The sequence below is a fragment of the Lipotes vexillifer genome, unplaced genomic scaffold, assembly GCF_000442215.2.
Source record: "Lipotes vexillifer unplaced genomic scaffold, Lipotes_vexillifer_v1.1 scaffold3, whole genome shotgun sequence".
Lineage (NCBI taxonomy): Eukaryota > Metazoa > Chordata > Mammalia > Artiodactyla > Lipotidae > Lipotes > Lipotes vexillifer.
The window spans coordinates 878,253-885,782 of record NW_006783631.1 but is presented as its reverse complement, the minus strand read 5'-3'; positions in this window follow the sequence as shown (position 1 = coordinate 885,782).

The window sequence follows — 7,530 nt, the reverse complement described above, 5'->3', positions numbered from 1 at the left end:
AATGCATTGAGAACACAGAAGGTACCATTTTTCTGACAGCATTTGCTCACTTTGTGTCTCTGTTTCACATTTTGGTAATTCTCACAATATTTCAAACCCTCCACCAGCAAAAATATTATGACTCTTTGAAGGCTCACAGGATGGTTAGCATATTTTGTCTTCTTGGAGAATTCTCTTCTTGGAGAATTATAATGATAATTATGTATTTCCCCTCTTTATCTCTGATAATTTCCCTGCTCTATAGCTTGCTTTGAAATAAATGCAATTATTCCATCTTTCTTTTGATTTGTCTTAGTACAGTATATCTTTCTCCATATCTTTACTTTTCACCTAGCTGAGTTCTTATATTTAAAGCACTTTTTTTTGTAATTATCTATTTTTTATCTAATTATCTATTTTTTAATCTAATTATCTATAGGTAGGTCTTGGTTTTTATCCTCTCTTGACAATCTCTATCTTTTAAATGGTGTATTTTATTCATCGTCATGTTTCTTTTTTTTTTCTTGTTTTCCCTTCTTTACCTGCTTTCTAAAGTTTTAATTGAATATTTAATATTATTCCATTTTCTATTCTCTTACCATTTCAATTATACTTATTTTTTTTACTCATGGTCCTGGAGTTTGCAATCTTAGTTTCTAGTGATGACATCAATGCAAGACTGTTACCTCTGCATTTTTGGCCTAAAGACTACAGGCGTCAGCAGGGTTAGCATACAGAAAAGAGAGCTAGGTGTGAAGTGGAGGAGAGGTGAAAACATAGAATCCATAAAGATAAACTGAAAACCATAAAGGCAAGTTGAAACCTGCATCCATCTCCACCTGATGACCGCTCATTATCGAACTACCCTTGCGCCTGCCCAGAAGTAGGAAAAGTGGGACAATAAAGAAAGGTAGCTCTAGGAAATGTAGTTTCTGTTCAGCAAGGTCAGATGTATACAAAACTACAAGACCTTAGCTTTCCAAAATACATATGGAGAAATAAGAACCGTGTAAACTAACAAATGAATGAAACCAACAGCACAGATTATAATTCTTACAAGTGTTGAGGAATGGAAGGTTTCTCTCGGTTGGGTCAAACATAAAAGTGAGGACAAACATAAAAGTGATTTTAAATTGAAAATTAATGTTTGACCCAGTTTTGATAAGGAGATGGGAGTAAGGTGGGAAATAATTGTTAGTTTCATTTGTAATGTGTAGGAAGCTAATGTGGACAAAGTTGTGAACATGATAAATAGGGCAGTGGGTAGAGGGACATAAACAGACTTTTCAACTAGAATTTAAGGTCCATAGATGGGAGCAATAGAAAATAAACCTGGAAAGGAAATGATGGCAGTTTGATAACTGACGGGATTTGCTACATAGAATTTTTTTTTTTTCTTTTCAGTACTCGGGCCTCTCACTGTTGTGGCCTCTCCCGTTGCAGAGCACAGGCTCTGGACGCGCAGGTTCAGCGGCCATGGCTCACGGACCCAGCTGTTCTGCGGCATGTGGGATGGTCCCGGACCACGGCACGAACCCGTGTCCCCTGCATCGGCAGGCGGACTCTCAACCATTATGCCACCAGGGAAGCCCGCCACATAGAAATTTGAAATTTTTTTCAGTAGACATTAGTGAGTTTTGAGTTGTAATAAAAGCAGTGTCTTAGGAAAATTACTCTAAATAGTAATTTTCAGTAAGTTTTAAAAGGAGGTAAGTGTAGAAATAAAAACCTTTTGCAATATTCCAGAAATGAGGGTAGACTGCTCCAACAATGATCCCAGAGTGAGTAAAAAGAGATTGATAAAGGGAAAACAGAGAATTTATTCAAAGGAGGAAAAATTGTACTTATAGACTAAGGGTTATCAGAATGGGAGGGAAGGGGAAGTCAGAAATAAACTCCAGGGTGTGGCTGATGGTGGTAGCTTTGGAAGAAAGAATAGAAGTGTCTGCCTGCAATGTCAAGTGTAAGGTGAAAGCGTAAGGTGAGTGCCCCTGTTCTCCAGTCCCCAGCTGCTTCTCCTAGACTGCAGAGATAGAATAAATCTGAGTCTCTATAATTGTAGGTGCACTCAACCATTGAGAGAGTACCCAAATTGGGCAGGGTTCAATCTCTTAAGCTGTGCTCTGCAAAAGACATCATAAAACCATTTTTGCTTAAAAGCTCAATATTCTAAAATGCATCCCAGTTAGAAATGAATCCCCAATAAACTATCCTTTATTTTCTTCTGGCTGATCAGTCTATCATAAAATGTACTGCTTGATTTTCAAAGATGTCAGTCTTCCTGGACATGACACATAAATCATTTCTACTTTCTCTACCCCCAAAAGATCTTGGATGGAGTATTTCCTTGGAGATTTTCCTAAGCATTGCATTTAGCCCTATGACTAAGTCCAAAGGAAATAATTTGAAGTTTCTTGCTTAAGTAATTTTCTTTTATATTGTTATTGTAAATGTCACTACCTTCACATGAAAGAAGTACAGAAATTATATGACTGTTCTCTTTTGAAAGAAAGAGAGAAAGAAACAAAGAGAGAAAGGAAGAGGAAAAGATATATAAAGAATAGAGAGAGAAAAAATAGAAAGTAAAAAGAATTTTTATACTTCATATGACATAGGGTTACCTCAATACTACTTTTATTAGTGTGGTTCTTGTAAGAAAAATACATAATTTTTGTAAGAACAGAATTTATGAAAATGTTGAACCTAAGTACAGACCAAGATCAGTTTTCTTTGAAATGCAAGTGACCTTGTCCAGTTTAAATTTGGTAAGAGTTTGAATTTAAGTAAACAATTTATTTGTCAGCAAGAAAAAAGAATATTTAACTAAGGCAGAAAGAGTCTGAGGAAGAAATAAAGAATTTCTAAAGAAAAGATACATTCAGTCAGAACAACTGGGGGAAAAGGTCAGATGTCCCCTGAACATATGATATCAAACCTATTAATTTGTAATTTTTAGTATTTCTTATGTAGTATGAGCTAATATTTCTCTCTAGTCTATTATGAAAAAAGAAGTGCATGTGTGTATGTGTATAAAATATAATTTTTGAAAGGCGGAACTTAATCTTATTTAATTTCCTTTTTTTTTTCTGTTTCTTTTGAAGACATATCAAGAATAGAACAAAGAATTGTTGATTGTCATGTTCTTTAGAGCAAAATAATCTCATACCACATCTGGATCTCCGTCTCTACTTCCTTCTAATCTCCTTTACTCTGGAACAGTTTCTCAGTCTTTTTCTTGATTTCCGTGAAATAATTCTTCACATTCTCAAAAATCAAAGACCGGTAATTTCATAGAATGTCCCTCAAAGTAAGCTTGTCCAACACCTTCAACTCCAATCTAACACCATAGCCTTCATTCTGGTTCCCACCTCCATCTTTGCACCTTACTTCTTCAGCAAAGGAGAAGCCTGGTTCCTGTTGTCCATGTGTGTCTAATTGTTTGATCAATCCCCTTCACTAATTTATCTAAAATAAATTTTTGAAGATAGTAAAGAGTTCCCATATACCTCATACTCAGTTTCTCTATTACTAATAGCTTACATTAGTATGGTACCTTTGTAACAATTAATGAACTAATATTGATGTACTATCATTAACTAAAGTTCAAACTTTCTTGAGTTCTCCTTAGTTTTTACTTAGTGTCCTTTGGTTGCCCTTGTTATTGCTGTGCTAGAATCTCATCTAGGATATCAGTTTACATTTAGTCATCAATCATATCTCCTTAGATTTTTCTTGGCTGTAATAGTTTCTCAGATTTCCCTTGGTTTTGATGAAATTGGTAGTTTTCAGGAGTATGGGTCAGATATTTTGTTGAATGAGCCTCAACTGGAGGATATCTGATGTTTTTCTCATGCTTATACTGGAGTAAGATCACAGATAAATAAAGTACCATTATTATCACATCATATCAAAGGGAAGATAACCATCAACATGACTTATTGCTATAGATGTTAACCTTAGTCACCCAGAGGAAATAATGTTTTCCAGGTTTCTCTGCTGTAAAACTATTCCCTCCACCCCACTTCCACACACACCTTTCCATACTGTACTCTTTGGAAAGAATTTACTCTGTGCAGGGCTTCCCTGGTGGCGCCGTGGTTGAGAGTCCGCCTGCCAATGCAGGGGACACGGGTTCGTGCCCTGGTCCATGAGGATCCCACATGCCACGGAGCAGCTGGGCCCATGAGCCATGGCCGCTGAGCCTGCGCGTCCAGAGCCTGTGCTCTGCAACGGGAGAGGCTGCAACGGTGAGAGGCATGCATACCGCAAAAATTAAAAAAAAAAAAGAATTTACTCTGTCCAGGCGACACTTAAGGAGTGGGGTGTGATGAGCCACCTCCTTGAAAGTGGACTATCTATATAAATTACCTAATAACTTTCTGCCTCAAAATAAAGGGAAGAAGAAAGGAAGGAAGGAGATTTTCTTAAAGCTATTAATAAATGTCATAACTGGAAATAACTTATTTCCATGATCTATTAAAGTAATGTATATTGATCCTCTTATCATGAAAAGCACGCTGTTACTTAACATACAGAATCTGCTTTAAATAATTTCTCAATTATTAAAGGAAAGGAGGTACATGCTCAGATGTCTAAAACGCAAGGTAACACAAAACAATTGTGAAAATGATTGAGATAAAAGTTCTGGGGGTTAAAGATTTAAAGTTTATTTCACTGGCAAATTTGAAACATTGCAGGCTTTGGAATAGTGCTGCATGACTAAGGAAAATTTCCATTAAATATGAAGCTGAGAACACCCCTGGCCTGGAATCCTTATGCGACTGGACCAAAATTTAAAGAAAGGCAGCCACTATACTGACCAAGATATTAATCTTGATTACCAAGAGGACAGTTTGTTCTGACATTCAAGTATAGTTTTCTTGAGCCCAGGAGCTTCAAGAGGATCCCCTTATACATCTCTAATCAGTATTTCTGGTAAAGAAAACAGCGGCTTCCCAGTAAAAAGAAAACCTACCAAGGACTTGGATCATTTGTATGAAGTATGTTGCTAAAATGTTGGATTTTTGGCAATATGGCAGAAAGAAACATTAAATTTTAGAATCTGTTCTAGAGTAGTGATGGAATGGGTGTGAGATTTCAAGAAGTTACAGGGTAAGTAGATTATAAAAAATTTGGAAAATGAGAATAAAGTACTTTCTAAGTATGTGATGGGGGAAAAATCAGTTGCAGGACTGAAACGCTGGCCCACCCATGAGGCTGGATAATAAGGAATTATCAGGCTTGGGACCTCTGTGCTGCTTGCTTTCCTTCTGTCTCTTAATTCAGTTATTTACTTCTCCTGCACCAGTGAGATGATGAATAGTATTGCCATCAGTATGTTAAAACACACACACACACACACACACACACACACACACACACACACACACACAACTTGGGCTCGTTTGGGGTCCCCAAAGAAAATATTGGCAGGGCTTTCTCCCTCATAAAATGAACAAATGGCTCAAAACAGCCCCTGTGCCCAAAAGTGCAAAGTGAGCCCTCAAAACAGTGTGTTGGCTTCCTCTGACAAACAAAAGGCAAATTAAAAAAGGTAAAAAGGCAGGCAGTTTTCCCTTGCTTTTGAAGTGGGACAAAATGATAAAACAAAATAAATAGTTTGAGCAGCAAAATAAATAAATATCCACTAGCCCATAAGAACATAAATAAACAACAGAAAAGATACAGACAGATAAATAGATATATTGATTGATTGATTGATAGATAATAGATAGTAGATAGGTGGGTAGATAGAGACAAGTCTGTCTAGAGAATTTCCTAATAATTTAAGTAGACTTTAGGTAGAAATTCCTAATAATTTAGAAAGTACTCTTTATTCTCACTTTCCAAACTTTGCCTTTAAGTAGGTGGATCACATCTCCCCACTCATTAAGCGTGGGCTGTGCATGGTAACTTTATACACAGAGCACAGTATATAAAGGGGAGGGGAAGAGTAACTTTACAGTAGAGAAACCTGACAAACATTAGCTCAGCCAGGTTATCAAGGTCGACATCAGCAATGTAAGTCACCTCAACAGTATGTACCCTTGATATAATGAGAATGGCATCTTACCTCTGTGGTCTTCCTCTGAAAATCTCTACCCAATCTAATCATGAGAAAAATATCAGACAGACTCAAATTGAGGGACATCATACAGAAAGTCTGACCAGTACGTCTCAAAATTGTCAAGGTCATTAAAACAAGGGAAGCTTGAGAAATTCTCACAGTCAAGAGAATCCTAAGGAGACATGACAACTAAAAGTAATGTGATATACTGGGTGGGATTCTGGAAGAGAATAAGGGTATGTATTAGGTAAAAATTAAGGGAATGTAAATAAAGTGTGGACTTTAGTTAACAACAATGTATAAATATAAGTTCATTAATTGTTGCCAATGTACCACACTAATGCAATATGTTAATTATAGGGGAAATTGGTTGTGGGGTATATAAGTACTCTCTCTACTACCTTCACAACTATTTGTCAATCTAAAACTATTCTAAAATTAAAAGGTTGTTTGAAAATAGGTCGTCATATAGAAACAGATGAAGATGTTGAGGAAAAGACAAGTTAGTGAGTTACATTCTGCAGGAAACTGAAAGTACACAAGAAAGAGAATTGAAAATGCAAAAACTGCCTGTGGTTCAAAGTGTACAGGAGGTACAAAGGGGATAAAATGAATGCAAAGGACATCAGTGTCCTATCAGTGAGGCGACTGAACACTGAAAAGATGTCACAAAGATCATATAAGTCCTTGTATAATAAGGACAAGCAGCAGAAATGCACAGATAAAAACAAGAGTAGGATTGAGACAATGACCCAGCTCTTCCTAATGAGCTTGAGACTTGTTCTTAATGAAGAAAAACTGCTGCTCCAAACGCAACGTACAGCTCCTGGTACTGCTGGTAATATTAAAGCTTGATAAGAATGCTCATTAGACCAAGACACAATAAGATCTTCAATAACTGGGACTATATTATTTGAATTATGTCATCTAGCAGTTATTATGTAAATGTTTCCTAAATGAATCAAGGAACACTTATACATTTATTGCAACAGTTCCCTTTTTCTGTAATAATCTGTCATGTTATGTGTGTGTGTGTGTGTGTGTACACTAGATCTTTTTCATCATTAGCTATTGTACAGATATCTTCTTAGAGAGGACTTTACTGATCTCTATCATCCACTGCTGTCACTCTTTCTAACCCTTTTGTATTTTCTTTCTAAAACACAACATATCTAAAATTATTTATTCATATATTTCTTTGTTTATTGCTAATTAAGATGCAAGCTTCTTAAGGACAGGGACTTTGTATGTCTTATTCACTGCTAAGTCCTTAGCACCTAAACTATTGTTGAGCACACAGAAGACATTCAATAAAAAAATTTGATGGATAAATTAATTAATGAATCCATGGCATTTTAGTAATATTTCCAATTATTTGTTAAGATAATGTGTGTAACATTAAGTTTGACGCTGGCTAGACTTTGTTACCAAATAAACACTGGACTAAAGCCTGAACAGAAGGATCACCCACATTTTCTCCCTAC